The sequence below is a fragment of the Corvus cornix genome, chromosome 2 (genome assembly GCF_000738735.6).
Source record: "Corvus cornix cornix isolate S_Up_H32 chromosome 2, ASM73873v5, whole genome shotgun sequence".
Classification (NCBI taxonomy): domain Eukaryota; kingdom Metazoa; phylum Chordata; class Aves; order Passeriformes; family Corvidae; genus Corvus; species Corvus cornix.
The window spans coordinates 14218256-14234725 of record NC_046333.1 but is presented as its reverse complement, the minus strand read 5'-3'; positions in this window follow the sequence as shown (position 1 = coordinate 14234725).

Genomic DNA, 16470 nt, shown 5'->3' with positions numbered 1-16470 from the left:
CTGCACCAAAATATTGGCCACTGAGTTGTAACTGGACTGGAGCTTTCTCAACCTCTCAAATTGTAATGTGAGCCCTGATGTCCACCCTCCTGTACCTAGCAGCATATAATAGCATTATTTCAAATGTGAATGACAAAGAAAACTTTCATACTTAGAGCTGTGCAGTTATATGGAAGCAGATGGTGGCATCAGGTGCATACTACAGTTACTTGACTTGAAAACAAAATGTTAAAAACAGTGAAGTACCTTCTGTGTGTTTGCCACATGGGGTATCTGGGCTAATGCCAGAACACCCACATGCAGACTGGTGACTTCTGTGTGGTAGAGGGAAGTACTGTGAGAATCAGCAGTAAGGCTTTAGCATCTACTGTTGGCCAACAAGTTACATGAGTTGATGCATATAGAGATACAGCAATTTTTGTTCAGTCATGAAGAAATAATGATGACGAAGCTGGGCTCAAAAATATCAGGTAGTTTCACCAACATTTATACCTCTACATTCTTGTTGTAAAGAATTAAAGTGAACTAAGAACTAAGCTCATATTGCTCGGAAGTACTTTATAAAACTGGTAATACTTTCATGCAAAGTACTTCACAAGCACTATGAACTCGCCACTGAGCTGAAGTCAATTATTTGACACAAGAGAGAGCTGAACTCCCACATGGTCGTCTTAGTTGCTTTTTATAAAGCTTTAGCACAGACCTTTATTTCAGGTAGACTTAAGACATTTGTCAGAGACGATAGTTATAAATGTTTCTGTCACTATGAAAAAAAAAGCAGGTTAGATGGGTTTGCTTGGTTTTAGTCTCATTTTCTTTTCTGAGCCAAAAGTCCTTCTCCCCACTGCTAACACATTTTTCTTTTTACTGGATATCTTCTGATCAATCACCATTTAACCCACTCACACTTCACTGAGTTTCCTCATTTATCAAACAACACACCAAATGGAGTTGGGAGACTATTGAGCCAGCATAAAACCAAATGGACTTTATTACTACAGTATTAATCACCGTAACATCTTGGAAAGGAAGGAAGAAAAGATTGAACATATGTAAGTTTCATAGCAAGAAGTCTCCTGGAGTAAAATATAAAATGAAAGGAGAATCTGATGCTTTAAAAAGCATGTGACTAAGGAGTTAGCTTCTGTAGTGAAGTATTACTAGTCAAAGGGCTGGAAATGTTAGGAGTATTCTTTTATATGAGCCTTAAAACTGATATTAAAAATGCTAATCCTTTTGGGAAGTTTCAGATAAGATTAAATATTATCAAAAAACATGAATGTTTTAGTTTTATTATAATATTTTATTATTGTTATTTTAATATTATAATAATTATTATTTTTTATTTGGTTTTATTATTAGTTTTTATTATTATTTTAGTATTTATTATTTTTGATTTGTGACTTTGCTTATAAGCTCCACCTTTCTAACACTTCAGGTTAATAATGCTGGATGGTTGATTAACATTTTTATTCTGTATAGCTACATTAGAAGACTTTAGGTAGAGTTCTTTGCATAAGTATAGTATTAAATCCTAGAAATACATAAATTACATATTTATGTAATTCATGAAAGATTAATTATATTTAAACTAAAAGTACTTCATTAATTTTACATAGCATGATAATTGTTTACAATTTCCATATATTAAGTCAATACATTTTTCAGCTCAAGCTCTTTGCACAAGTTCAATTAATAAGTAGGAAAATCGAGGTCCTCCAGATGCAATTGGCATAATCCCATTTATGCCTATTTTCTCATTGATACATGGATTTTATTGGTACACTTGGATGTAAAATTGCTAAGAATATACTTTTTTATCTAATGATACCATTTAAGAGGAAGATTCTTTAATAACATTCAGAAGTAAAGAGCAATTTGTCAGCTCCTTTGCAGTCACACAGACCAGTACCAACATGAAAGGTCTCATTAATTTCAGATAAACTTGTCAAGAAGATCAAAGTCATATTAGTAGTTTTAATGCAGTGTGCAAGGGTACACTTTAGTAATGAAGTATCATTACTAGATGGCTACAGGTAAATGCAAGATTATTCTTAAGTTTTCTTTTATGTCTGTGCATACAGAGGCCTTCTTGAAGCTGACTTATATTTGGGCAGCATCTGACAAATACTTCAAATCATCAATTCATCATTCTGCACGTGGTTTGCTAAATGAGCAATGGCATTTGATACTTCTGAATTTCAGAAATGTCTTATTTTAGCAAAACTTCCTTTCCATTCAGAGCAAGGCAATGATGTTTTCTTCTGAATTTTAGTTTTCTTTGCTAACTATTCTCTGCTGATTTTTATTTCAATAATCCAATAGATTTTAACATTATTTACTTAATATTAAGAGTTATTTCTCTTTGAAGAACTAACTACAACAACATCAAATTTTTTTCAGGAAAGGGAAGAGGAATTATAGTAACTTAGAACCCATTTTTATATATATGCAATTGCACTTTATTGTCCCAGTGTGCACTTACAGAAATGATGGTGACTTCTCTCCAGGTATACTGTATTTATCCATCTTGAATCTGTAATAGTTTCTGCCAATAGTTTTCCCAAGATGGAGGTCAGACTTAGGAGCTTAGAGTTCCCAGCACCATATTGGGACACCTTGTGAAGGGATTATGTTTCTCACATTCAGTTTCCATGGTACTGAGATTTTTGAACGATCAGGTCTAGTATGGTCACATTTTGGAGCAGGGACTTGGAATTTGGCAGCAGAACCTCTCTGATATTAGTGTTGCAAATTTGCCGTTTTTAGGACTGCCATCAAATTTTGGCCAAGTCTGGGAAAAACAATTCCTATATGTTCTGTAAATACTAATAGATTTTCCATAACTATAAGCCATCCAATGTTATTGTTTTGACTTCTATATGGCAATTGTGTATGGCATATAATTTTTAGAAATATTGTATCTATATGTAGCATTCTCCATTACATGCTCCTATATGTTAATTAGACTCTTACTCTGCTGTGCCTTGTAGGAAGTGGGGTCATTGGATCCCTACAGCTGTTTCTCTATCCCTGCCTCCCTGCTGGCTTAGCAAAGAGGACTCCAGAGCTCAGCAGAATGCCCAGCATTTATTTCATGGTACTGAAAGTTACTGTGGTGCTAGAACTGAGACTGTGGGTAATGTCTGAGGCTTTCCTTGTTAAAACACTATCAAGTGGAGAACTTGCAGGTGCAGACTGACTGGGGTACAGGTCTGCTGGGCAGCTGCATATTAAAGAAGACAAAGAGAATGTGGTTAGCAGGAAAAACCAAAAGCTGAATGTCAAAGGAAGAAGGAGAAACCCCTCTGAGCTTGAAGTTAATCCATAATTCTTGGAGTCAATGTGTGTATCTGCCATCATCAAATAGCTTTGAAATCAATGAAAAGGTATGTGACTTCACTTCTGATTTCTCTGTGTAGAAGAGAGCAACAAGCTGCTGGGCAGTTTCCTCGAGCTGTCAATCTGAATGGTCCAGTATTGTTCAGATCCTATGTGGGTATAGCTGTATTTACACTTGATGACATTTCTGGAGAGGCAGGGCAGAGAAAGTAGTACATGTTTATCTGTCTCTTTTTTTTTTTCTTTAAATGTTTGAGAAATTATATTCATGTTAAAGCAAAATAAAATCCGACACACAAAGCCCAGTTTTAGAGACATATTAAAGTTGCAAGTTTCTTGTTTGAGAAAGTGTTGTGTGTGCAACCTTCATTTGGAGAACTGCAAATAGGAGGTCACTTTGCATTTTTTCTACATGATCCCTTCAGTGCATGAAACTTGGTCCTTGTGGAATGAATTAGTCTCTGATATTCCCAGATAATTTCTTTTCAGAATATGTAAACTGAATGTGCAGTAAATGAAGCAGAAATGTGCCTCAGAAAAAGAAAAGGTTCAGGCAGCTGCACAGCCCCCCAGTAGGACTGATCTTCCTATATGATCCTGGCCCAGTTACTATAGTAAAAGCTGGAAAAGTGGTGGAAGGTCACAAGTGAATTTGGAAATGTCACAAGTGAAGTCAGTGGGAACCCAGAACACACAAACTTGCTAACACTGGAAAAAAATCAAAGCTCACCTTGGGCTTTCAAAATAGGTTGACATTACTGACTTTGCTCTCTTTACACTTGTGTATAAAATTACACCATCACCTCATCTATCATACAAAGTGTCTCTGAAAATGCATGAATTAGTATTTTTAATGTACTCACAGAGTTGACTTGCATTGTCAAGAAAGAGGAAAAAACCATCAGTGATAATCCATTTCCAAAGCATTGTTTGCAAGTTGTGTAATGTATATCAATGATTTGAACGAAGTTATCAATAGCAATTGGTTTAGGGATTCCCATTGTGTAAAGAAAAGATGTTTCAGGTATGTGATGACATACAAATTTTTCCATGAGACCTTATGACATGTGAAGTGCAAAGAAGCTGGAATTAAAGTTGTAAGTGCAAATTTAGTTATGGCCGTTTCCTAACCTGCAAGTACTTGACCACAAAACAACAAGTATTTAAATACAGCATGTCCAAGTTCAGTGCTTATAATCCAGCCTAGTAATCTTTCCAGCGCTATGCTCCTTGTTGTATTAAATATGAAATTTGAATACCTAGTCCACGTGTTTTTACAAGCTGCTCAGCAACCACCTTTTTAAAGTGAGTCATCACATTCATCTCTTTGCCTGGCTGCATGATTTATATCTTAGTAAAGATAGAGTATAATGAAGAGTGAATGGATTGTAATAAACATGCAGTTGCAAAGATTACATATTTTTGCATCTTAAAATCATTAGTTATGATTATTTGCTCTTGTTTTACCCAATTTATTGTGCAAATGTTACTCTGTTTATTGTGGACATTACGACAGGGACAGGGTTTCTGTTTATTCAGGGATGATTTCTCTCTCGCTGGAGCTGAACACTCAGAATAGGAAAGGCATGCATGTCAAGGAGTGTTACTTAAATTTTCAGTTAATGAGTTTATTGCACTATAGTGTTGTACCTTAAGCTTGTTCTGTTGCTAGTTGCTAATCATTAGATATTAAGCAGATAATACAATAATTAGACTCCTCCATACTCATCATGGAGAGCTTTGTGGCTCTTGGTGCTGCACAGACACTGGAACAATGTGGTCTCTTCAAGCAAATTACACAAACAGACTCTGTGGGTCTCTGGCCAGGAGATTGGGGAAGGAAATTGCTGAAAGGCTGGGAGCTGCTCCTGTGACCATCACGTCCTCCATGCCCACAACCTGCCCCATCAGTGTTTCAAAACAGGTTATATATATAGATCTGGCACACAGAAAGAGGGAAAAGTGGATATAATCTGAATCCTGCTATGATTAGACTGTGTATATTTTTTTTACTTAGATATTCACTATTTCATTGTAGAAATAAGCAGCACAACTTAAGGATGCTCCACTTACTGTTCTTTCCAGGATCACTTCCCTTTCATGAGAAAAATGTTTTCACACAGATAGTGAATCATGTCTCATTCTGTTAATGTTCTCTGTATCTTAAATATGCTTTTGATTTGTATTATTTATGTTTATAGTCATGCTTTATTTATGATTTATGTCCATAGCAGTGTGCTTGTGTTATTTTTGTATAATAGCACAGATGATTTTGCACAGTGAGCTTGTAAAGATGGCATTCACTGTTACTGGGTCTTTTTTCTGTGAACGCATTTTTCATTACCAACATCACTGTATGAACATCACAACGTTCAACTAGAATAGAGTGTGTTTTATTTATGGCTTATATAGTATTTGAGTACCTTACAAATATTAATTAATGTTGCCATGTCTCAGTGAAGTAGCAGACATATTCATTTGACAGATGGGGAAACTGAGGCATGAAGAGCTTATGTGAATGACTTAAAGTCTCTTAGCAGATCTGAGACAGTGCAGGCCTTTAATACAGGATCACCTTTAATCTCTGCAGCAGCATGGCTGTTATTTTTACATGAGGACAATTATGGATTAGTGTTAGTGTATGTTCAGATATTAATCTTTACTGATCCATTTACCTACAAAACTATTTCAAGACAAATTAAAACACGTTTCTCCTTCAGGCAAAGCTGTCTGTTGCTTGTTATGTGGTAAAACTTAATCTAGATGTTTCAAAATAAATTGGTTTGTCAAGGCGCTGCTGTAATTGGTGTATCTGCAGCACGGTTTTCACTTACCAAAGGATGATTGAATCAGAGGAAAAAAATCCTTGAGGAAAAGTTGAAGAAGCATTATAAGTACTGATTTTGGAAAATTATCTATATCAATAATATCAATATATGTATTGTTTTTACTTTCCTATGAATTTTTTTTTTTTTTAAGTTGCTGTTTTGATACTTTTCTTAAAAGGAACAACACTTTTAAAATTTGGAAAATTAAGAGGATAAATTCCTGGACGGTGGTAGAATCACCTTAGTGGACTCTTTTATTCTTCTTTCGAAGAAATGGGAAATGTAACATGACATTAATTTCTCATAACACTGGAGGTCTGTCTCACAGATATTTGTGTTTGAGCTGGTCTACTAAACTCTTTTCATAGTTAACAGAGATAATCAGGCATTTCTAATGAACAATTTATCTGAACTGTTTTAAAGACCTATTTTGGGGCAAGATTAATTGCATTCTAGAAACCTCCATTTCTTTCCACTTGCTAGAAAGTCAAACAAGTTTAATTAGAGACTAATTCAAATGTAGACGTGTAAACTGGATGAGATAAATTACTGATTCTCTGTAATCTTATACAAGGTTACAGCTTGCCCATATTTTAAACTGGAAAACTGAAAAATATCCCCTACATACCAAAAACATTGATGGAATACTAGCTTAGAAAAGATGGCAAGAAATGGAAATTTGATCTGTTGTGTCCTCTGTACTAACTTCTGTAAAGTTAATCATACACAAATTTTAAAAGTATGGCAAATTTTTATATATACTGGAATATTAATTTGTCTTTCTTAGCTTTCATTTTAAACTTTCATTTTGTAACTTGAATAATTCTTTTTATGGAAGGTGTTCTATTTCAAACTATTAAACAGGTTTTAACTTAAAAATTGAGGAACTTTAAACTCTAAAATTAGGGAAAATCTTAAGTAATTTCTCATAAAAGCTTAATTCAACTTTTATATTTTCAGTTCATGCTACTTGAAGAGCTTTAAATAATGTTTTAACCACTTTTATATTTTTACTTTTATATTTAAAGGTGCTTTGCTGTAGCTGTGTTACAGATTTTAAGTGTATATTTGACTTGAAGCTTAAACAATATTAAAATTTAAAGAATCTGAGGACATTTCTTCAGCTGAAAAGGGATTTAGGAAGTGTTTATATGCGTTGAAATGAACCTGAGCAGCAACAGAATTTCAATGCAAATATGTTTATAATATATACTTTAATAGGAAGCTTCAAAGGCTAACAAGCAACTTAGCAAAATCTATTGGTATTCAAGACATAAGTTTTTCGAGAAAAATTAGTTCAAAAAATGCAGAAGAGGATCACGTTGGTGTTTCTGACATTACTATGAAAAGAATGCTGAACGTTTTTCTGAGAAAGAAAAAATGACTTAAAAGTGAAGGCAACATTAAGTGTTACCTTCCAAGTTCATTACTGAAACTGATGAATTAGTACAGAAATTGGCAGTAGTGATTTAAGGAAAACAAATTGTTAAAAAAATGAAAAGTCCTGCATGAATGGAAGAAACTGGATAAGTTGCAGCACCACCTAAAAAAGGGAAATTATGAAAATATGGATTAGCAGAGAGAAAGAAGTGTAGCAATCGTGTGTTCAGCAGGCAAGTTTAAAAAAGATCATATTTGGAAGTGAGTTTGATAAACCTAAGGAATTAGATCCACCTCAATTAATCTCAGAAAGACAAGAGAAAACTGCTGCATCTGCATTCCAGGTCTTTGGCATTCACAGGGCTGATTCATACAATAATTTCAACCTGAAGTTATTAAAAATATTTATAAAAATAGATAAGGATCCTTATCCACTTGCTGCAGGTGAAATCCATGATAGAGAGAGGTAAGAATTCAGCCAGGCTCTCATAGGTAATACTTTAGGTTTTGCCATGAAAGTACCTTATGTCACTATAATTTACAGCACCTCTAATGATCGTGCTGAGTTATGTCTGTGTTCAGTGGCTGCTTTATTTCTTTCCTCTCCAGCTGAATAGAAAGCCTTGTATTTCACTCATGTAAACCCTAAATTCATCCAGCCTTCAGGCAGGTTTCCTTCATATTCTTGGAAGAAAGGGTGCTTTTGAAGGAGGATGGGATGGGATATGATTCTTATGCTTGTCACTTTCTAAAGAAATCATACCTTTTTTTTTTTTTTTTTCCTTCTGGCTAATACAGTATCAAGAATCAGCCATGATAACTACCTCCCTTTGTTTTACAGTATATAGGTGGAAACCCAATACAGGAAAAACTAATCAAATTACTGAGTTCAGCCCAGCTACAGCAAGATGTATTTTCCTGGTGATTTTAGTCTAAAGCAGCTAGATGGAAGAGTCTTTTGGCATAATAAGTATTTCTTTTCCAAGATGTTGTTCATCACATTACCTGCAAATTTACATTGCATTTTGCCTGTTCCAATCTTGAAGTGAGTTTTGTAAACTTAATACAGTAGTAAAATATTTCAGAAGAAACAGAGGCAAATGAGGACAGAGGTTATTAAATTTTCTCATACACTGGACAGGTGAATTTAATAATTTTTTATTACTACAGTATTGCTGTGTCAGTGCTCTCTGTCTGCTAGCAATTGACACTTAGCTTAATGTGAAAAACTGTCTTGTTCATAACCTGAACCACAGCTGTTTAAACTTGGAGAAATTAATTCCAGGAGAAGGGGTTCTTTTGCTTTCCTACCTGTCCTATTCTTTTTTCAGTTTTGTGAAACTGTCAGGATTGAAAATGTTTAACTTTTCTCATCGTTTTTGAGAGGCAAATACAAACATTAAAGAACTGCATCTAGATTAAAAGGTGAAACAAAATATTTCCTCTATTTCCAAAACAATCTGATGGCTCTTGGGTTTGAATGTATTAATGAGTTTTGCTTCCTTAAACTGTAGTGAACCATATAACCCTTCCATAAATTAATGTTCAGCAGTTGAGCACAATGTGTTTGGCTTCTGGGGACTGTTGCATGAAAGTATTTTCTGTCTTGGACTTCATCAGTTCTTCTACATGACAGTAACACAGAGATTGTAGTGGAGTGTATTAGACTGTTACATGACACTTATACTCTGGTATTTGATTTGAGAGCTATCTACAAGAATCTCATGATAGATAGAGGTACAAATATAACACAGAAATTGAAATTTATAAGATTATCTTAAAAGAGCTAAAATATAATCCATAACATATTTTTGAGCAAAATACTTCCATGGTTGCTAGCCATGTGGAAGCAATGTATATGATTCCAAAGGGGTTTACAGCAGCAGTAGTAACCTACAGCAACCCTTTATTTTCTCTGTTTTCCTTTGTGCATTGAAGATGACACAGCCCATCCAGCACTACTGTGTGAGAGCTCTCTTCTTTGTCGTATTTGTTCCCATATTCAGCAGCTCAAAATATACACCAACACCTCCCCCATTAATATATATTCTGTAGTTGTCCAAATATTGAAGATTTTCTTTTAAGTTATCAACTGCCAGCATTTCATTGGTTTCATATCAGACTTTTCAATCTTGAAAAAATTGATGGAAAAAAGAACTCCATTTCTGAATAAGGTTCTGTGAATTTGTATTTAAAAAAATTGAGAAAATAAAGGGAAACATTATTTGGTTTAGCAGTTTTGAAATTAGTTTTATTAAATTAATTAATTACTTCTGAGTTCTTAAAGGTAGCTCATTAATTTGTAGTTTGAATGAGTATGCTCAGGACTTGGATATGTTAAAATAGAAACATTTATCAGCTGACTAATGTTGTAATAAGAGTAAACAATATCATAAGCTATAAATTTTCATTATAGAATGTAACTTTGGAAACCATTTTACCTGAAGAAGAAAATACTTCATGGACTTTTAAAAGGAAGTAGTAGATGTTAAAGACAAACCTTATCTTTTCTTTAGAAAGAAGATTATCTGATTGTAACTATTGCTACCATGCCAAAAATTGCCAGAGACCTTGGAATATTTTAACAGTATTTTAACAATATTGAGGACCATTTCTCTCTGGGAATTTGTTATACCAATGAACATGTTTCTGACTGAGCTGATTACATATAAAAGATATTCAGCCATGCTGAATACAGAACAGACAGAATACAGACATACAGAAAGTATGAATGCTAAATAATTGTAAAACATAATATGTGATGAAAATTGTATGAAAATTTATGTGCATTAATGTGTTTTGCCATTATAAATATTTTTGCTCCATGGGGAATATTTATACAAGTAAAGCTTATACTTTTGTAATAGCTGTCAAATGAGGAGTCTAAACCAGAAGCAGAAAATACCCATAATTAAATTAGGTCCCGACAAACAACAATGTAGGATCCCTACAATGACAATGATTACTTTCAAAGTGACTCCATAAATTATTAGGATTGTTTTCTGTGGCAGTCAGTCTTCCTTGAATGACTACATGATGTCTTCTTAATGGCTAAATGCTTTGAACTTGCAGGATTATCAGGAGAAATCAGACACACCTGGCCATTCACAGTTCCTGAAGCAATTCCTGAGATGACTGTCTCCCTTACATGCTTGTTGTTTATGTGCTAAAAATATGGCAACGTAAGCATATTCTTAAAATTCTAAAAATGAGTGAAATTATTTTGTTAAACAGTTAGCCAAGAAAACTGGCATTTATCCGTGTTCTCAGTCTTTTCAGATGGTAAAAATAGGTACTCTTTGGATGTTGCACTGATATTTCCACACTGGAAATGAATTTATTTCTTAACCTTTTGCAACCCTGTCCCCTGAACCTTCAGTTTTTGCTTCTGTAAAAAGAGATAATGATTTTTATTGATGCCTCTTAGGCATCATTATGTCTTCAGGTAGCTTTTCCTGCTTGAGAACATATTCTCATCGTGCAAATAAGTTTGTAACAACATAACAAAACTTTAAGTCTTGGTTTTAGGTAAATATATAACAACAGAAACATGATATATATTAATCCTTTTTTGATCTTGTTTTGTATTAAGTGGTGCTTCAGCTATTTTAAAGCTTCATTGTATTAACAGGAAAGTATGCAGTAGCTTTAATATAAATTATAGTCAAGGCTGTAATGTATTATGTATTTATAGATAAGATCCTATAGTCCAAAAAGATCATAGTATTAAATATTGAACATAGTTTTAAAATAAAATATGTTACTCTATGTCCTAGACTAAAGCCTATGTGTTTTTCTAAAGTAATCTTTGCTTTTTTCACCATTCCCAATGAACTAGAACTTCTACTAAATGGCAAAAGACTGCTATTAATAAATCAAGTGAGTAAAATCCAACAAGCAGCAGCAGCAGAAGCTGGCCTGGGAACGGGTGAATGGAAAGCTGCTCATGTAGGGTCCTGATTAGAGAACATTAAATATGTCATAAGGATGTTGACAGTTTACCCTCAGAGAAGTCCTGTTTATCTTCCTGGGGTTTTTTTCCCCAGCTGTTACTGAAACTTGATCAACTCCACAAAAATCTTAAGTTTGTGCCAGCTCCTCATCTCTCTGTATGAAATGGCTAATAAAGGATGAGGTAAGGATAAAATAAAGGATGATGTAAAGATATGCTACAATGAAATGGAAAATTCTCATCAGGGGATGAAATTGCCAACCTCTGTGCTTTGCACATGCTTTTCAAAATGAGCCCAAATTCCTGTGTCTGGACTGGTTCTTACATTGCCTTCATCACTGCGTGAAACTACAGGGACCGACTGCATGTGCCTGTAGCAAGAAATGCCAGAAAGGCCAATTCTTAGGAGTTACAGAAAGTTTACTTCACTCTTTTTAGAAAACACCGTGTGCCAGTTTCTAGAGGAAGAACAGTCACTGTTTAGATGTTTTCTCTATTGAACATCTTTCTGAGTAGCTTTTATCTTTTCGAAGGAAACAGTGGAGCTTTGGCACAGTAAAACTTGCTAAGCTGTCACCAGGTACAGAAGATCTGAAAGACAAAGAAGCTTTTGAAGACAGTTAAATAGACAGAAGCACTGCTAAATGCAGCAGAGATACACCGATCTGTATTCTATTATTTAGGTCCCTTTTTAATTTACTCTACCACCTCACATGCACTTATTCAAGAAATGTTACTGCTCTGGCAACTCCTAGTATCAGGGTGAAGAAACAGACGCTAGTGAAAGTTACTGGAGATGCCATGAAAAGTAGAATTATTTAAAGAGAAACTTAAACAGGGTAGAACACTTTATTTGATATATAGATGACAGACTGTCAAAAAAAATTACACAAGACTGGGAACACTGGCAGAACGTACAAAATATAAATAGGCATCAAGCTTAATGAGAAATTATGTTATAAGGGAACTGTAGAGCTATACAGATAAAGAGGAAGAATATCCACAGATGTATAGAGTTGTGCATGAACTAATACATCCTGCCAAGAAGCTCAGTACCACTGTTGCTGGGGGTATTTCACTGGTTCTAATTTAAAACTAGCTCTACTTGGCAATTAGATAATAGTTTACCTTGTACAGCATTTAATTTAGTATTATTATTTTAAGAAGCAGACCTATGCTACATGGACACTTAAAAGCAATACTGAAAAATATAAGTTTGATATCTAAGGGAACTGGGCCCTGGTGGAAGAATTCAGCATGGTACAGTCTTGAGGCAAGTGTGTTACATGAACAAAATGAAAGGGTTTTTATAAGGTTTTTTTATAACATTTTATGAGGACTGAAAGGCCGCCCCCTCTATTTGGACAAAGAGGGAAAGAGGATGTTGAGTAGATGAGGATCCCTGTGGTAGTTTAAAACTCGCCTTGATGGGCAGGTTACTAAACCAATGAGAAAAGCTGGTAACGCCTCTGCGATGTACCTATTTAAAGAACGAGGAAAGGTGGGAAGACTTTTTCCCGCTTCCCCGTTGAGGGGTGGCGAAGGGACGGATTCTGGGCCTCGTCCTGGAGCGGGCCCGGCAGCGTGGGGCCAGGCCGCCGGGAATGCCGCCGGGAATGCCGCCGGGAAGGGCGCCCAGAGCCGCGAGCGGCCGCGGGGCCGGAAAGCGCCCGGCTGAGCCGGGGCCGCGCGGCGGAGCGTCCGTCTGAGGCCGGCGCGGCCTCCCCGCAGCCCACACGGCTCCGCGTAGCTGGCAGTGAGAAACATGGCAAGTATTTTCCCCGATGCAGAGCACAGACGAGATCAACTTAACAGATACCAACTTTGTTCTAAGTGAGAGAGAAAGGAAAAGTGAGTTCCCGTGAGAAGAGGCTAACATGGCAGCGCCAAGGTTATTGGGGGAAGGGAAAGAGAGTGGAGGCGCTTCCAGCGCCGGAACTGAAGTTCTCCTTGCAAGCCATGGTGAGGACTATAATACAGCAATTTGTTTTCCCTGTAATTCATGAAACGAAGTACATGGCGGGGTGCAGAAATCCACGTGCAGCCTGTGGAGAAGAAGTACTCAAGCCAGAGCATACGGATGCTGTGAAAGGCTTTTAGAGATTGAGAAGAGAGCCTTTGCTTTCAGGCTGGAATAGCTCATCCTTAAAAGACTCAACCTCATGGCTGTTACGACACATGATGACAGTGTGGGAAGACTGCAAGATTCATGGGAAGGATATATTTTTTTTCACTGCAGTAGATTTCGGGCGGACTGTTGTTTGTAAAAGTTTGAAACCATGCTAAAGAAGTTCACAGGGAACTATCTTCCGTGGGAGGAATCCCACGGCACAGCACAAGAATCTCTTTTCCTATAGCATACTGAAGAAAGACTCTTAAGAAATGAAACAGTGACCAAAACCCCATGTTAGTTTCCCTTGTACAGGTTGGTGGAAAGAGGGAAGTACTGGAAGAGAAAGGTGTTCTGGAAGTTTGCTTTGGTTTCTCATTATTTGTTTTAATTCTGTTAGTAATAAATTTACTTTATACTGTAAGTTTGGACCTGTTTTGCCTTGAAGTTTTTCTGTTTTTCCTCAATAATCCTATTTCACCTTATAAAAATGAAGTTCCAATTTCCCCTTCTCTGCTTACCTGTAGCAGAGGTGAGTAAGTGAATGGTTTTTGTGGTGCTAGGCGCTTAACCAGCGTCAAACCACCTCAATCCCAAAATGGCATGTGGATTTTATAAGAGCAATGTGAGGAAAAAAACTTTGAAAGTATCCAGAGAACATGGACCTGAGTGTGCAGAAAGTAAAGGTATAGCAAGTTTTTGGGAAGAAAGATAGTAGCTCTTTTTCTCAAGTTCTGTTAAAGTTGATAAAACCTTGAAATGATGTCATTTGAGAGAAGGACAGATGGAGAATACTGCTAAAGAACAATTAATTGCTGAGCTTGATTTGTTAGTCATCAGCATGGAGGTGATAACTGAGGATGTGTCAGCGGATGAAATTGCTTGGAGAGAGAACATAATGTAAAATGAGCAAAAGGCTATAGACACTGCCCTGGGGAATAATGAGAGTGGGGAAAGAGCAGAAAGACTCATCAAAAGATCAGCTACAAGAAGTCTTGAAAAGAGCTGGAGCAAAAAAAAACAGTCTTCAAGTCTAGTGGGTGAAAAATGCCAGGAAGGCAAGAATGATCAATGGCATCAAAAATTGGAAGAAGGTAAGAGAAAGAAAATATGGGGATGAAGGATGGGGAGATTATGCATGTCAAGGAGCAGCAGGAGCAGGCTTTTCCACAAGGGGAGGCCATCTGGGAGATGACAATGACAGCAAGATGGTTGGAAGCACTGACAGTGGCACAGTCCCACAGTAGCTGGGCAAGGCAACCAGAGCTGGTCAGTTTATGGTAGTTGGGGTCACCAAACAGTCCAGATGACAAGGCAGGTCCAAAATGATGAGACATAGCCTGAGGTCAAGTCAGAATCAGGGCTGGCTGATGTTCAGTTTTGCTTGTCAGGCAAAAGTGTCATGATGAGGCAAGCCCAGAGCCATGGCAGGGAGACAACTCAGCAGGCCGAGGTCACTGAGGCCATGGACAGGCAAAGGCAAGCCCACAGCAGAGCCCAGGCAAGGTTGGGGACTCACAGAGCTCCCTCAGTGGGGAGAAGGGACCCTCCTCTCACACCGACTCTGGCACAGCTCTTTCCTCAGCTTTCTCCCCAGCTGCATCATTCCAGAGCCGGCCTTGACCCTGGGCAGCTCAGCCCCTGGCAGGGGGAGCAGGCTGCACTCAGGTAATTCATTGTATTTAGTGACTTGTGGTGGACTCTGGCACAGTTAATGAGAATTTTGTGATTGGTTTAATTAAGTCAGGAACTCATCCCCAGGCCTGTGTCTGACTGTAATTCCTTCTTGCTATTGCAATGTGTAAGGTGGGAAAATAAGTATTATGATCTAGAGGCTGGAATGAGAATCACAGCTACACTGTTGTGCTGGTTTGGCCAAATTTAGAAATATATCCTCTGAGAGAAGGCAGGTCACCACCCCTCCCCCACCAGGTTCGGAAAAAATAAATTTTCCTCAAAGGAAAGCGAAGGAGATAAAACTATTTATTTAACAAACACATGGGAAAAGGAAAATAATGCTAAATAATAAAATCTCTCGCTGTGGAGAAAAAAACCTGGGAAAAAGTGTTCGAGTCCTCCCTTTGGTCTCCTCGGAGCTGGGGCTTGGGCCAGGGCCAGGCCCTCTGTGCCTGGTGGAAAGTCCTCCAGATGTGCTCTGATGTTAAAGCAATCCAGTGGAAAAGGGAGAAAGTCCGAAATTCCAGAGAAGGAAAAAAAGTTCAACTCTCAGTCTCTTCTGGAGAAAAAGAAGCTGAAACTGGCCAAAAACTAATTAGACAGCCACAAGCTGGGTGCTTCCTTGCTCCCCTGCCGCAGCTGGAAAAAAAGTCACTATCTCTGTGTGACCTTGAAAAGCTGCAAACTGCTTTGAAAAAGTTTTGCTCAGTTTTTCCTTCCCCCTCTGAGGCTCAGTTTAGAGGCATAGAAAGGCACAAGAATTAATTTCTGAGCATAGGGCAGCGATATGGGATACACATCATAAAGTCACCCCAAGACAACTATGATACAAATAAGATAATGGGTGTTTTGAAGGGCTTATATATAAAATACAACACATTCAGGAGGGAAGAGTTAACAAGATAATAGAAATGCTATTGTTTTCCATTCCCTGTGCACTTCTAAATTTTGGTATTGTTTAAATGTGAGCTTTCTTTTCAAGGCTTAGAAATTTCTTTTTAAACATTACTCACTGTATAGGCTAATAATTCATCATGGATGCTATTCCCAACATAAAATAAATTTCAAGATCAAGATCCATTTGTTAGGACTCAATTTTTAAAGAAAAATATGAATGTAGTTTTCCAACTAGAGGAGCTATCAAACCAGGGAAGGCTTCTTGCAGTTTTGGAATAAAATCT